The sequence below is a fragment of the Gossypium raimondii genome, chromosome 3 (genome assembly GCF_025698545.1).
Source record: "Gossypium raimondii isolate GPD5lz chromosome 3, ASM2569854v1, whole genome shotgun sequence".
Taxonomy (NCBI): Eukaryota; Viridiplantae; Streptophyta; class Magnoliopsida; order Malvales; family Malvaceae; genus Gossypium; species Gossypium raimondii.
In genome coordinates, this window is record NC_068567.1 from 28,650,013 (window position 1) to 28,665,048 (window position 15,036).

The 15,036-nt window shown below is 33.2% G+C and overlaps 1 non-coding gene across 1 annotated transcript; it reads right to left on the reverse strand.

The window, feature by feature from the left end:
* Positions 1-1,664: 1,664 nt before the first annotated feature.
* On the reverse strand, positions 1,665-1,771 carry LOC128040132 (small nucleolar RNA R71). Its single transcript, XR_008194792.1, has one exon. It is a non-coding gene; the product is annotated as a small nucleolar RNA R71 (small nucleolar RNA).
* Between the last annotated feature and the right edge of the window lie 13,265 nt (positions 1,772-15,036).

A 15,036-nucleotide genomic window follows, 5' to 3' on the forward strand; every position in this document is an offset into this window, starting at 1 on the left:
CCGGGTTTGGGGTGTTACATTCACCATTCACTTCTCTCCTTCACTCTTCTTTCCTCTCCTTTGCCTTTCCATTTTTCTTTCCTTGCCTTTTTAAATTCCCCTCTTGAGAAAGAGATAGCAAGCCTCTTGGAGCAATAGCAATCAAGCATCTTGAAGGCCTTTGATCGACAGAACAAGCATAGAGGAAGAGAATCACACTAGTCTAGCTTCAAAAAGTCACCGAGATTTGTTTTCTAGTTTCCTTCTTTTAATCTTTTCAGTTTAATTTGTGATTATAAACATGAATGTTTATTGTTTTGATGCTCCTAATTTAATTAAGATGACTTAAATCTTGTTTGTGTTAGATTGATTGCATTATGTTCACTTAAATTGTTAAAATCATGTTTGTATTGTTATAGGCATTGGTAATTTGTTCAATTAGATAATATAGTGCATATGTTATGCTTGCATTATAATTGTAAGGTAACAAATGAATTAAATATTAACTGAATTGAAATTTTAATTAATTCAAAAATATCTAATTGGTGCATGTTTAATATACTAAGTGTAAAAGTGGGTTCAATTAGCAATAGTATTAAACAATATTCTTGCCTTACATAACTTGTAAGATTATTGTGATTAAATTGTTTCAAAGATAGGAATATATTGTTACTTCACTGCCTTATACTTGCTTATGACAATTGATTAATTAATTTAACATAGGAATATGTTTGAAAGATTGATTAATTTGAGTATGTATGTGCATTAGCTAATAAAAGACCAAGTTACCATGAAATTATTCATGATAACATGAACATAGTTTTAATAATTCAAGTTAAAGAATAAAATTAGTCTAACACACTTATGTCATATTGATTAAAACCTTTTTAGAAATCGTGCATTGGAATTGTACTTTTTATTTTAGTTGATTACTTAGTTAATTTTTAGTTTTTAGATCACCTCTTTCAAATTAATATATTTTCCTCTACCAATTTGCGTAAATTTACATTTCATAAATACTTGCTTGAATAGTCCCTATGGGAATGATAACTTGACATACTTGTCACTTATTACTTGTTACAATTCTCTACACTTGCACATTTTTGTCGTTTTAGGTTTTTGGTGCCGTTGTCGGGGACTGTTATTTTAGTCAATTATTTGTAAAATTAATTATATTGAAATTTGGTTCAATTTTATTTTATTTTTCTTTAATATTTTTTGTTATCATTCAGGTGATAATGGATCCTCTACAACTTGATCAAAGAGGAGCATTTGTTTATAATGCTTGCAATTCGATCACTATTGCCGATGACAAAAACTGCACCATTCAACAATGTGTCATTCCTCTCTTAAATGAACACAATTTGGGTATTGTGAGACCCAAAATTGAGGCTCCACAATTCAAATTCAAGCCTATGATGTTCCAAATGCTTCAGACAATAGGCCAATTTAGTGGGATGCCTACTGAAGATCCGTATCTTCTTCTTCGGCTATTCATGGAAGTGAGTGACTCATTTAAATTAGTTGGGTTTATCGAGGATGCCTTGACACTTAGATTATTTCCATACTTCTTAAGAGATAGAGTATGAGTGTGGTTGCACTCCTTACTACCTAGTTCAGTAACTGCATGGAAAGATTTTGTGGAAAATTTCTTAATGAAATACTTTCCTTTATCTCTAAATGCCAAGCTTTAAAATGAAATCACTTTATTTCAGTAATTTGATGAAGAATCTTTATATGAGGCATAGGAGCGGTTCAAGGAGTTGTTACAAAAGTGCCCTCATCAGGGCATTCATTATTGCATTCAAATGAAGATTTTCTATATTGGTCTTAATGCTCATACTAGAATGATGGTGGATGCTTCGACAAATAGAGCCCTTATTTCTAAGTCTTACAATGAGGCTTATGAGATTATTGTAAGAATTGCCAGCAATAACTATTAGTGGCCAACCAACCGAGCAACCTCAGGAAAATGAGTAGTAGGAGTACATGAAGTTGATGCACTTACTTCTTTGACAACCCAAGTATCCTTTATGACTTTAATGCTTAAGAACATAACTTTTTATGGTTTTACTAGTAATATGATAGGTCAAAAGTCGAACCAGTTTGAGAATATTTATTGTGACTACTGTGGAAATGGTCATTTCTTCAAAAATTTCCCATTGAATCAAGAGTTAAAATATTACATGGGAAATCATAATTGGAATAATCCACAATTGAATTATTACAACTCTTCATAGTAGTATCATTCAAATTTTCCATGGAGAAATCAATAGGTGGACCTTAGCAACTCTTCTAAGCCATCTCAACCAAATTATCTGTTGGAATATTCTCAATGACTAAAATAACCCCCACCAACTGAATCTTCAAGTGATCTTGAGAATCTACTTAAGGCATATATAGCGAAGTATGATGCCACTTTAAGAAACTTGTAGCATCAAGTGGGTCAGCTAACTAATGAACTTCAAAAAAGACACAAAGGACATTGCAAAATGGTCACTTTGCGAGGTGAACGGGCATTGGAATCCAAGGTGGTTGAGGTTGAAGATAAGCTTGTTATACCTCAAGACAAAGAGCAAATTCAACCGAGTGTTGACACTTCTAATTCACAGAAGTCATATTCAGTGATCCTCAATGAGGTAAACTCTAAACCATTCAGTTTTGATAACCTAACATCTTTGTCACATGCAGAGAAATTGCCACAGAAGAGTTGTCCAGTTAAAGCTAATATTGCACCACTGTCGTATCCTCAATGATTCATGAATCAACAACAGGAAACTCAACCTACTGCATAAATTCACTACATATCTATATTATTAGCACAATATAATCTTTGTCATATGGCATGAAAGCATATCCACATATTTACTGTCACATGACATGAATAACATACCTTCATATTCATTTTCACAACGGTCATCACAAGCTTATAATATATATCATAGCATCTCATATATGTTCATGATTTCACAAATTCACAAATTCACAACCATACGTATATAATAATAAATTATAGGCCTGAGAACACTTACTCTCTAAATTTAGTGTACGGGTTTAGGCTACCTCTAAGTTCCCAATTACGTAACGAATTATCTACGAGTAATGATCCCAAAACACTCACCAAAAATCCAAAAGCTTAGACAAGCTTTTCTTTACCTTCGTCTCTACTCGTGGAATGTCCTATTGACTCTGACACTTAAACAAGATAAACCACACAAATATTCAATCAAGAATCAGTCATTAACTTCACTAAAATAGTCACAAACAATAGCCTAACCTACTTCTCTTTTAACCGAAACCTTTAACATAGGAAACTTTAAATTCGAATATCTCAGCCTACACTTAATCTTTGCACATTAAAGGAATTTAGTTCATCTACATAATCATATGCGACTAATTCTTAACATTTAAACTACACAAAACTACATATTTGAAGGTATCACAAGTCTTCGACATTTTTTGCCATTACAATGAAAAATCATTAAAACTCGAGAAATCCTTAACGAAACTTCAAAGTTACTTTATAAAGCTTATAATTATGTTAAAACAAGTTGAAAAACACTTTAAAACTAAGTTTTAATCAACAAATCTGAAATCCACCATTAAAGGCCACAATTTTAGCTTTCCTTTACAACATGTGTTTTAATGGCTAAAATTTTGATTTAAAAGTCTAGATAACATTTAAAAATAATAGGAAGATAATTGGTTACCTTGAATGCAAGAAAAACAAACTTTGGCAAAATTCCAAAAAATCCACTCTTGAAGAAGATGATGAAATTACTGAAGTTTTTGGGTGTTTTCTTGGTTTCAATGGAGATTTAAAGTTCAAGGGATATTGGAAATCAAGAGTAATTAGGATTTAGAGATCAAAATCAAGTAGAAGAGACTTGGGAGAGTAATAAATGACACAAGCAAAGGGTAGAGCATCTATCGTGAAAACAAGGTTGTAACATGGGGTTTTTAGGTTCAATTTAAAATTCTAGGCAATTTGCTTCATAAAAACTCTCAGTTTTGACTCTTTTACAAATCAGTCCTATTTTCAAAATTAAAGATATTTAAAACTTATTTTCAGAAATCGATTTAATATTCTAAAAACCATAGTCAAAAACATTACCAAGAAACCAAGTCACAAAATTTTGAACACTCTAAGGCTAAATTTCCTAAAATACCCCAAAAACTCTTAGGCCTTATTTTGGGATGTTACAAATCTCCCCCTCTAAAAAGAATTTCGTCCTCAAAATTCCCTACTAACACATCACTTGCTTAGTCATAAAATATGTTATTTATACTTTTAATTTAACTATCACACTTTCGCTACACACTCTGATTCTTATTCTCTCTAATTTCCTACTACTTTTCTTAATGATCCTATTCACTACCACGAACTTATTCTACAGTAACTTTGTTAACAGTTCCCTCTACTCATTACGACACTCTCGTCTAAGGGACACGTAACCAATTTTCCTAATTCTCTAGTCTCTATCGGGATTCTATATTTATTAGTTAATTCACTTAAAATTTACAAAGGCATAGAACCTAAATCTATCAACGAGAATAAAAGAAGTGATTACAAGGTACGAATACCCTCAATCTCGATGTTTGAATCTTGATCCTGTGGTTCCCTTATATCATAATCTCGAACTAGACCTCTAGATTAGACTTGTGTAGCAACAATATGAGCTACAATTTGCTGCCCAACTGGTCTCCCATTACTTTTACCGTAACCACGACCTCTAGCACGTGTAGAAGCAGGTGTCGAACTCTAAGTTTGTGAACTCTTAACTCTATTTGGACAATCCCTAAGAAAATGTTCTTTCAAACCACACTTAAAACAACCACATGTCAACTTACGGCACTCACCAGAATGCCTACGCTCACAATACACATAAAACGGCCATTTAGAACCACCCACTGAACCACCATTACTAACCACTGCATTACCCTGCTGCTTAGACTCACTTGGTTGAAACTCATGTCGTGCAGCCCTATCAGAATCTTGAATATCATCTTCTCTTAAAAAGTCATTCAGATGCACTATTAGAAGTCATCTTACCTGATTCAGTTACCACAGAATGATGCGGCTCAGCCAAAGTCTCCTCAACAGCTTTGGTTTTCTCAACTAACTCATCAAACATCTCTACATTCTATGCTACCAAATAAACCTGAATCTCACGATTAAGCCCCAATCATAACCTCTTACATCGATCCCTTTAAGAAAGTATCATCTCAGGAGCATGTTGACTACGTCGCACAAACTCAGCCTCACAATCAGCCATAGACAAATCTCCCTAAACCAAATCCAAAAACTCACGGTTACAAGCCTCCATATGCTACTCACCCATAAACTTCCTCTTATAAACCTCAAGAAAGTAATTCCAAGTCAATCAATCAAAAACAACACCTTTATTAATAGTATTCCACCAACGATGAGCCTCATCGTCAAGTAAAGACACAGCACAACCCAACTTCTCCTCGTCAAAATAGGACATCTACTCAAAGATCCTTTCAGCTCCTTCCAACCAATACTCAGCTACGATCGGATCAGTACCTTTTACTCTAGAAAACTCTTTACCACCCAGCACCCGAAGACATTCAAGTGGCAACCCACATTCATAGGTGTTGGGTTGGCAGGTGCAGGAGCAAGATTAGCACTAGCAGTCTACTGAAACACTCCTATCATAGCTTCCATTAGAGGGAGTACACTCTCATTAGGTATATTCACTCTACCCGGAAGCATAGGAGGTGTAGAGGATGTATCGTCCTATTAAGCACTAGCTCTCACATTAACACGTCTAGCAGGCATATCGAATCTAATCTAATACATATAAACAAAAAAATAAAAAATCAAATGGTGTGGGTAATGAGGAGATGATCCAAGTCTCCTCTTGCAAGCAAAATTTAGGGTTAAAGGCAATATGTTCCCGTTCATACCCCACATGCTATACAATAAGAACATTTCAAACAAACACATGCAATTCAAACAGTAGTTATACTAGCCATTTCATGAAAGCTATGAAATTTAAACTCATGAGTTTTGAAACTCCAAACATAGAACAATCACCTAGACCCGAGAGCTATTGAACCTAGGCTCTGATATCACCAAATGTAACACCCCATACCCAGCCTGGTCTCTATGCCCGAATACGGGATGTCACACCACCATCTCATGTCACATACATCAAGTAGAAAGCTCATGTAAACAAAATGCCCATCATTTTATTATTCGTATAGGTTTTAAGTCAATCACATAAGATAGTTACAATTGCTACATGCTAAATTTACAATAATTAGTCTTATAAAAAATTTAAACATGTATAAGGTCAATGTAGCAAAATTTCCTAAATATGTTCGTAGGTATCGATACTGCCTCTAACGTATCGATATTTCCTTTCAGTGGTATCGATACCACCTACAAAATTGATACCAAACTAGCATTTTATTTCTCACCAAATATCAAAATGTCAAAAATTATCGGTACCTTTCACAAGGTATCGATAAACTTACCTCAAGTATCGATACTCAGGCCACAGTATTCATACCAATTCTATAATCTAACTCCCTGCACTTTCAAAATTACAAAGGTATCATTTTTAAAACCTACATATCGATACCTCTACTCCAAACTACCAAGTTTCAACATGCATTAACATTAAAACCATTCAAACTTAATTCTAAACAACATGCTCCATTCACCTAGTTAAAGAAACATCAAAATATTCGAACTAGCAGTCCCAATATCACATTCAAGTCCACATGCTTCCAAACATAAATAGCATGAAAACAACCCAAACATAGACTTAGCAAAATTGATATAAGATCTACCACATTGCCTTAATTCCCCAAGCTAACAAAGTACATAACACCTACTAATAGAACCTAAATAATCGGCTTGGATCACTCCCTTAAAGGTCACATCGCTCACACCGGCACTACTTGTCTACAATGGTTAAAAAGGAGTGGGTGACCTTAACAAGCTCAGAGAATGCTCAGAATAACCACTACGTAAACAAGTCATTATGCATCAACATGGAAGACATGCAACATAATCGTAATATATTTTACTCCTATGTCATATTTTACGCATTTAATCATCTTTCATGAATATTTACATATTAATCACATTAATACTTCAGCATATATTTCAGCATATATCAATAACATTTAATCACAATCAGACACTTTTTATGATAATTTGGCTCTTGATATTATGAAGCATAAAGTGGACTTTAACACCACACATTGGATACGCGTATCTCCATCACACCATAATGACTCAAAGATTTGAATGTATCCCATATGTAAAACATATAGGTAACACTCTCCAACACACCACACATACATATCTTGATGAATGGAGCTTAGGTCACATTCTCTTATCTCTTCGAAACCATCCCTGGGCCTCAATGCCCCACATATATCACAATACAAAGGTATGTACTGACAATCATATGGCATGCCAACTATATTCAACGATCTCATAAGGTCACAAGGCCAAAATATTCACATTATTATCAAATATTTACTTACCAATTTTCTACACAAATTCACTACATATCCATATTATTAGCATAATATAATCTTGATCATATGGCATGAAAACATATCCACATATTTACTGTCACAAGGCATGAATAACATGCTCTAATATTCACTTTCACAACAGTCATCACAAACTTATAGCATATATCATAGCATCTCATATATGTTCATGATATCACAATTTCACAAATTCACAAGCATACATATATCACATTAAATTATACGCTTGAGAACACTAATTCTCGAAATTTAGAGTATGAGTTTACGCTACCTCTAAATTCTCAATTACATAACGAATCATCTACGAGTAGTGATCCCAAAACACTCACCAAAAATACAATTTCATTGAAAATTTGAAAGCTTAGACAAGCTTTTCTTTGCCTTTGTGTCTACTCGTTGAAGGTTCTACTAACTCAACTTTACAGCATGTTTTTAGTGAAATCAGAATAGTGGTCTTGGAACCACAATTCTGAAGTGAAAATATTTATTTTATTATTATTTTAATGTCTACAGCATTATAGTAAAGTCATACAAAAATTTCGTTAAGAAATTTTATCGTATGCATGCTTAATTCGATAATAAGGACTAAATCGCATAAAGTGCAAAAGTTGTGTTCTAGTAGCTAAAGGTATTAATAGCTATGGAACCTTAAAGTATGAGTCCTTATGTGGTAATTATACCATTCATGCTTATAGTGGAATGTAATGGCTTGGTATTATGGAAATTTTAATGTTTTAAAAGGGTTATACTAGTAATTTGGTAAATAATGATATATTAAATAAAACAAAACTAAAGTATCATCTTCCTAAACAAAACACCACCAAAATTTCAAAGAAAAAGAAGCCATGAGAGCTTGCTAGGTTCGGCAATGGTGTCTTTGTGTGCATGGTATGTATTTTAGCCCCATTTTTAATGATTTTTATGTTTTCGGGATCGTTGTAGCTTAATCTAGCTACCTCAAGGACTAATTTTTGAAATTCTTAAAAGGTTAGGGTTTTTCCATGATTGATATTATGTTTTTTTTTGATGTTTTATGAGAGCAAATGATTAGTTGTTGATAGATAAACAACTTTTGTTAAGTGATTTTTGATGAATTTGTTAATTAGGTATTAAATTGAAAAATGTAAAATATTCATGGTGTAATTTTTGAAATAATGAAATGTGTGGGCTGTTATGAGTTTGAATGAAATTTTTCTAGGCTTGGGTAGGGGTGAATTTGCATGAATTTCATTTTACGAGCCTAAGGACTAAATTGTAAAGAAATCAAAACATTAGGGGCAAAAGTGTAATTTTTTTAAAAATATGAATTTGGGTTGAATTGAAAAGAATAGTTGTTAAATTGATCGAATTTATTCATTTAGATCAAGATAGACCACGTATGGCTCTCGATCGAAGCAAAAAAAAGCTTCAGATTAAGCGACTCCATTTGTACATGTATCATTGAGGTAAGTTCGTACGTTTAAATAACGTTTTAAATTATGTTATAAATGATATTGTTTTATAGATATCAAATTGTGTCTCTGTGGAAAAATCCAACAGCGTATCGATAATCATCAACTAATGGAAAGGGATAGCTTCGGCTATCGAATTATGAAAAGGGATGGTGACAACAATCAAACAATGAAAAGGGATGGTGATGACCGTCGAACAATGAAAAGGGATGCTGACGACCATCGAACAATGAAAAGGGATGCTGACGACCATCAAACTATGAAAAGGGATAGCTTCGGCTATCGAATTATGAAATAACTTCGTGTGAGCTTCGGTAAGAATTTTCAATGCAATTTACCTTATTATTATGGAAGGTAAGAAGTGTGTGCCTTTATGACAATGAAGAGCATGATTTCATATGTTTAAGCTTAAGTATTATCTGTTATTATGATGAATTGAATTATATGTGTTTTGAAATTGTGTAATGTAGTGACAAGCTTAAATTACATATGTTACGAACTTACTAAGCATGGCATGCTTACCTTGTGTATCTTTCTATATTTTGTAGTTAATCAGAAGCTTGTTTGGGTTGGAAAGTTGTCAGAGAGATCTATCACACTATCCATTGGCTATATTGGTACTTTTTGATGTTTCTAAGTTTGGTTATAATGGCATGTATATGTATTTTGGTTGTTGAAGTAGCCCTTTGTTTTGGCTAATGTGTTTTGGCTTGTGAATTTGGTATATTTTGAATGTTTGAAATGATTGAATATGTTTTTATGTGTATGTGGCTTTAAATGGTTGAATTTATAGTTTATGGATGCTTAGATGATGAAGTGAACATAGTCATTTTGGCATGAAAAAGTAGTTGGCATATATGAGTTATGATGCTATTTGCTAAATGGTAAATTTGGTATTTGTGGATGTGAATTTGATATGTGAACAAAGTGATAATTTTCGGTTAAATGATACACATGGTTATATATGTTTATATGTTGTCATTGAGGTGCCCTTGGGCATATTGGTTGTATTCAAATGTATCATATTTGAGTAGCTTGAACATGCATGGTTTTGATGCATTTTGATGGCTTGTTTAATTGTGTAAAAATGATTCTAGGTACATGTATGAATGGGTGAGAAAAATGACTTGGAAATGGCCTATTTTTTGTCCACACAGGTGTGTGTCTCAGCCGTGTGTCTTATGACACAGCCGTGTGTCCCCTGTAGCTTTCAAAGGGTTGCAAATCAGGCTATTACACGGCTTAGCACACGGCCTAGCACATGGGCGTGTGAAGTCATTTCGAAGGGTACATGGCCTGGCACATGAGCGTGTTGCTTGGTCGTGTGACCTGAGTCAGTGAGTTACACAGGGATGGACACGGCTGTGTGTCCCTACTTCGAATGCCCACACGGCCTGAGACACGGGCGTGTCTCTTGGTGTCTCAGGTCGTGTGACCCCTACAGTTTTGAAAATTTTCATTATTTTCTGAAAAATTCTATAAGATTCAAATTTAGTCTCGGATTGTTTCTAATGTGTTTTTAGGGCCTCGAGGGCTCGTATAAGGGATGACATGCATGCTATGGATTAGATTTGCTATGATTATTAATATAAATTGAAATGTTTATAATTTTTGTTCGTTTTGAAATGAAAACTTCGGTAATGCTCCGTAACCCTATTTCGACGACAGATACGAGTTAGGGGTGTTATACTGACACTTCAACAAGATAAACCACACAAATATTCAATCAAGAATCAGTCAATAACTTACCTAAAATAGTCACAAACAATAGCATAAGCTATGTTCTCTTTTAACTGAAACCTTTAACATAGGAAACTTTATATTCGAATATCTCAGCCTACACTTAATCTTTTTGCACGAAATGAAATTTGTTCATCTACATAATAATCTACGACTAATTCCCAACCTTTAAACTACACAAAACTACACATTTTAAGGTATCAAATTTTTTTGACATATTTTGGCCATTACAACGAAAATTCATTAAAACCTGAGAAATCCTAGACGAAACTTCAAAAACTTCAAAGTTACTTTAGAAATCTTCTAATTATGTTAAAATAAGTTGAAAAACACTTCAAAACTAATTTTTAATCCACAAACCTGAAATCCACCATTAAAGACCATAATTTCAGCTTTCCCCTACAACATGCATTTTAATGGCTAAAAATTTGATTTAAAAGTCTAGGTAACATTTAAAACTAATAGTAAGATGATTGGTTACCTTGAATGCAAGAAAAAAGAACTTAAGCAAAATTCTAGCAAATCCACTCTTGAAGAAGATGATGAAATTAATGAAGTTTTTGAGTGTTTTCTTGGTTTAAATGGAGATTTATAGTTCAAGGGATATTGGAAATCAATAGTAATTAGGATTTTGATATCAAAATCATGTAGAGGAAACTTGGGAGAGTAATAAACGACACAAGCAAAGGGGAGAGCAACTATCATGAAAACAAGGTTGTAGCATGGGGGTTTTAGGTTCAATTTAAATCCTAGGCAATTTGCTTTATAAAAACTCTCAGCTTTAACTCTTTTACAAATCAATCCTATTTTCAAAATTAAAGATATTTAAAACTCATTTTTAGAAATTGATTTAATTTTCTAAAAACCTTAGTCAAAAACATTACCAATAAACCAAATTGCAAAATTTCGAACACTTTAAGGTTAAAATTCCTAAAATACCCCTAAAACTCTTAGACCCTATTTTGTGGTGTTATAATGATGGTGGGGTGATGTTTGATTGTATTTTGAAAGAAATTGTACTTGAAACCCATATTGAAGAATTTATGATTTAATGAAGTTTCATTTAATTTTATGGAATGATTTGAAAGTATTTTAGTTTGAATTGATAAAATTCATTATTGAAATTTAATATGCCATTTGGCTTATACTCCATTTTCTATATTTTACTAAAGGTTTATTTAAAACACTATGGTTTTACAAAGTTTACGCCAGAATCAGTTTTAAAGATGGATGATCTCTATATAGTGACACGTCATACTCTGATCCTCCTAAGGGATTGAGTTTGGCGTGTTACACCAAAAATGTATATGAAAGCTTGGGAAATATTTCTTCCTTATTTCTAGCTTGGGACAACACAAACCAAATGAAAAATATGAATATTTTCACTTTTCACTAACTTAAGATATATATATATATATATATATATACTCAAGATTAAGGATAGATTAAGCTTAATTAATCATGTTTATCTCATTAATTTAACATATTTAATTGTAATTGTATAAAATAAATGACTATCATCATTACTTCCCACTACCTCATAGAAGAACAATGGTTTAATAACATTTAGGTCCTTTGGATTATTACCAACTAGGTCCTTAAGCCTTCTCTAAATTAAAATCCAATAGGAATTAGACTTTAACAATTTAGTCCTAGAGATTTAATTAATGATTTTCTCGATTAAATTACTTAATCAATCTTTAATATATTAATGTACCAACTCCGTAATTATTCCTATTTATCGTTATAGACTCATTGTTGGAAAACTCGGGTGGTAGATTTGTGTATTAGATCATAAGTCTAAGTTTGAAAATGGGGACTAAAATGTAAGAAATATGAAAAGAGATTTCAAAGTTATTTATGAATTCGAAATTTTAGTGATTGGAAATGATATGGAAATATTAGTTCATTTATGCTAATATATATAATTGAAATTAAGTTATTGAAATTTTATGTTGCTGAATATTATTATTATCATTATTATTACTACTATTATTATTTTATTAATTACTTAATTTTTTATGTGTTGATTTTAAAAGTTATTAGCACCACTGGGCATACAACGCTTAGCGTACAATTTGTTTGTTTCCGTGCGTAGCGAGTTAGATATATAGGAACTACTTTCAGGGTCAACAACATCCGAAGATCCGACCTGAATGCGAACAATGTTGGTGATGTTTCTTTTGCTTTATATCCCCAATGGCATACAAAATTTGTTTACCTAACATACCAACTGTCTGTTAAAAAGAAACCCAATTCGAAAATAGTTTTCTTGTACAATGAAAAAATAAAATTTTGAAAACCGAGCTGGTTTGTGATATTTATAATAATAAACTTTTCTCAAAATCGCACTTGTGTTTTAGGCTAGACAGATCCTTGTCGTTCCCAACATTCACCCGACGACCTTCTTCCCTATTCTTGTACCACGAACTACTTCGGGTGTGGGCTAAAACAAATTTGAATCAAACACAAAACCAAATATTAATTTCTTTACTTTCAGTAGGAAAATAAAACTTTCTACTACTTTGTTATAGAATAGCAATACTGAAAACTTGAGAGACTTGTCTTTCTCTCTTTTTTGAAGTGTGTTTTGAAGCCTACTTGTGTCATCTATTTATAGTGGGAGATGGGAGAATACTGGTTGAACTGGTAGAAGCCAAATAATATTAATAGAAGAAACTCTAGCACCCTATTATTTAGGGAGAGGGGCAGCAACCCTATGTAAAATACCAGGGTTTGTCGTCCTCTTGTATTCCTTTTAAGGGGAATTGGGTCTCTCCTGTTCTAGGTCCAATTATATGTGCTTCCAGAGCTTTTAACCTAATACTTTATAATTTCTTCCAACCCAGTACATTTTTTTTCTATTTCTCAGATTAATTATATTTTCTCCTAATGAAATAATTTTGTCAACCTAATTCTAATTCCGTTAAAATCATGACAACGGCGTCGTACAATACCACTATTTAAACAACAATTTAAATAAAAAATAGTTGTTGCTACATTTAAAAAAAATTATTTTCGTTCTCTACTAGGGTTTTGAACCCATTCCCGTGTCGCCGCTGGTCCGCTACTCCTCCGCCATAGCTCCGCCACAGATGGCGAATTGAGCCGACGAGGAGTCCACAGACCACCAGGTGAGTTTCTCGACCTCGACCTCGACCTTGACCTCGACCCTTACCCTTCCTCTTTCTTTTTTTATCCAAATAATAGTAAAGAAAAAAGGCAGAAAAAAAATGCAGAGAGTAAAAGAAGGAAAGAAAACCTTCAAAAAACTCAATCTATATTCCTCTTTGATTCTTTTTTTGTATTGATATTGTGCGTAACCTTTTTTACAGAAAATGATTGGCCTTATATAGCCAAAACAGAAAGAAGAAGCCAAAATAAAATTCTCTAAAACTTTTTTTTCTTTTACATTTTTTTCATTTTTTCTGCTATTATTTGCTGTCCATTTGTTATGTCGTTACTCCTTTGCCGCTGCTTGTTGCATTGCAGGTACGGGGGTTTTGGACGTGGCACGTACGGAGGCAAGGTTCACGCGTAAGGAGGCTCGTCACGTGCGGAGGGCTCGGCTGCGGCGCTGGGAGCCATGGTTGCTAGGGTTTGCTGTTGTGTATTTTTGTTTTGGGCTTGGGATTTGTAATTGGGTTCAGTGATTGGGCTTCAACCCGAATTTGGCCCATTGTAATTGGACTTTTAATAATTTTTATTTATTTGGGTTTTTTTACTGGTTTATGGGCCGAGCAAAAATGGGCTCTTACAAGACTTAATTGCATAAAATGAATTGATTTTTTGTTTAGAATTAGTGAATAGAATGGAACTTGTAACACCCCAAACCCGACCTAGACGTTATGGTCAAATCTAGCGTGTCACATTGAAGTGTCTTTTGAAAATTGGACTTGTTGGTAAAAATTTCATTTCTAAGTTTAAAAACCCTTTTTTTATTATTTAACGAATCAACTAATCAAAACGTTTGCCTTGTTATCTGCTATTGTTATAATAGGTTGATCTAAAATCACGTAAGCTTTTGAAAACGCTAATGTTTAAAATTTTGTGTCTTTGAAAACAGTAATTATTTTGAAAATTCGTCTTCTCCTAAACTAGCAGTTTAAAATAAGTAAGCAAAAGCCCAATTAAAAATTTAAACAAATGTAAATAGTCTTATTACATAAACAAAACCCAACATAAACTTTAAATTTAAATAAAAGCAAGTGTAGAATAGCTACAGTTGTCTGGCCACCTTCGAGTCCCTCGCAGCACCAAATCGCCTATAGCTGAGGATTACCTGTACAGTTAAAAGGAAAGGGTGAGTTTACGAAAACTCAGTGTG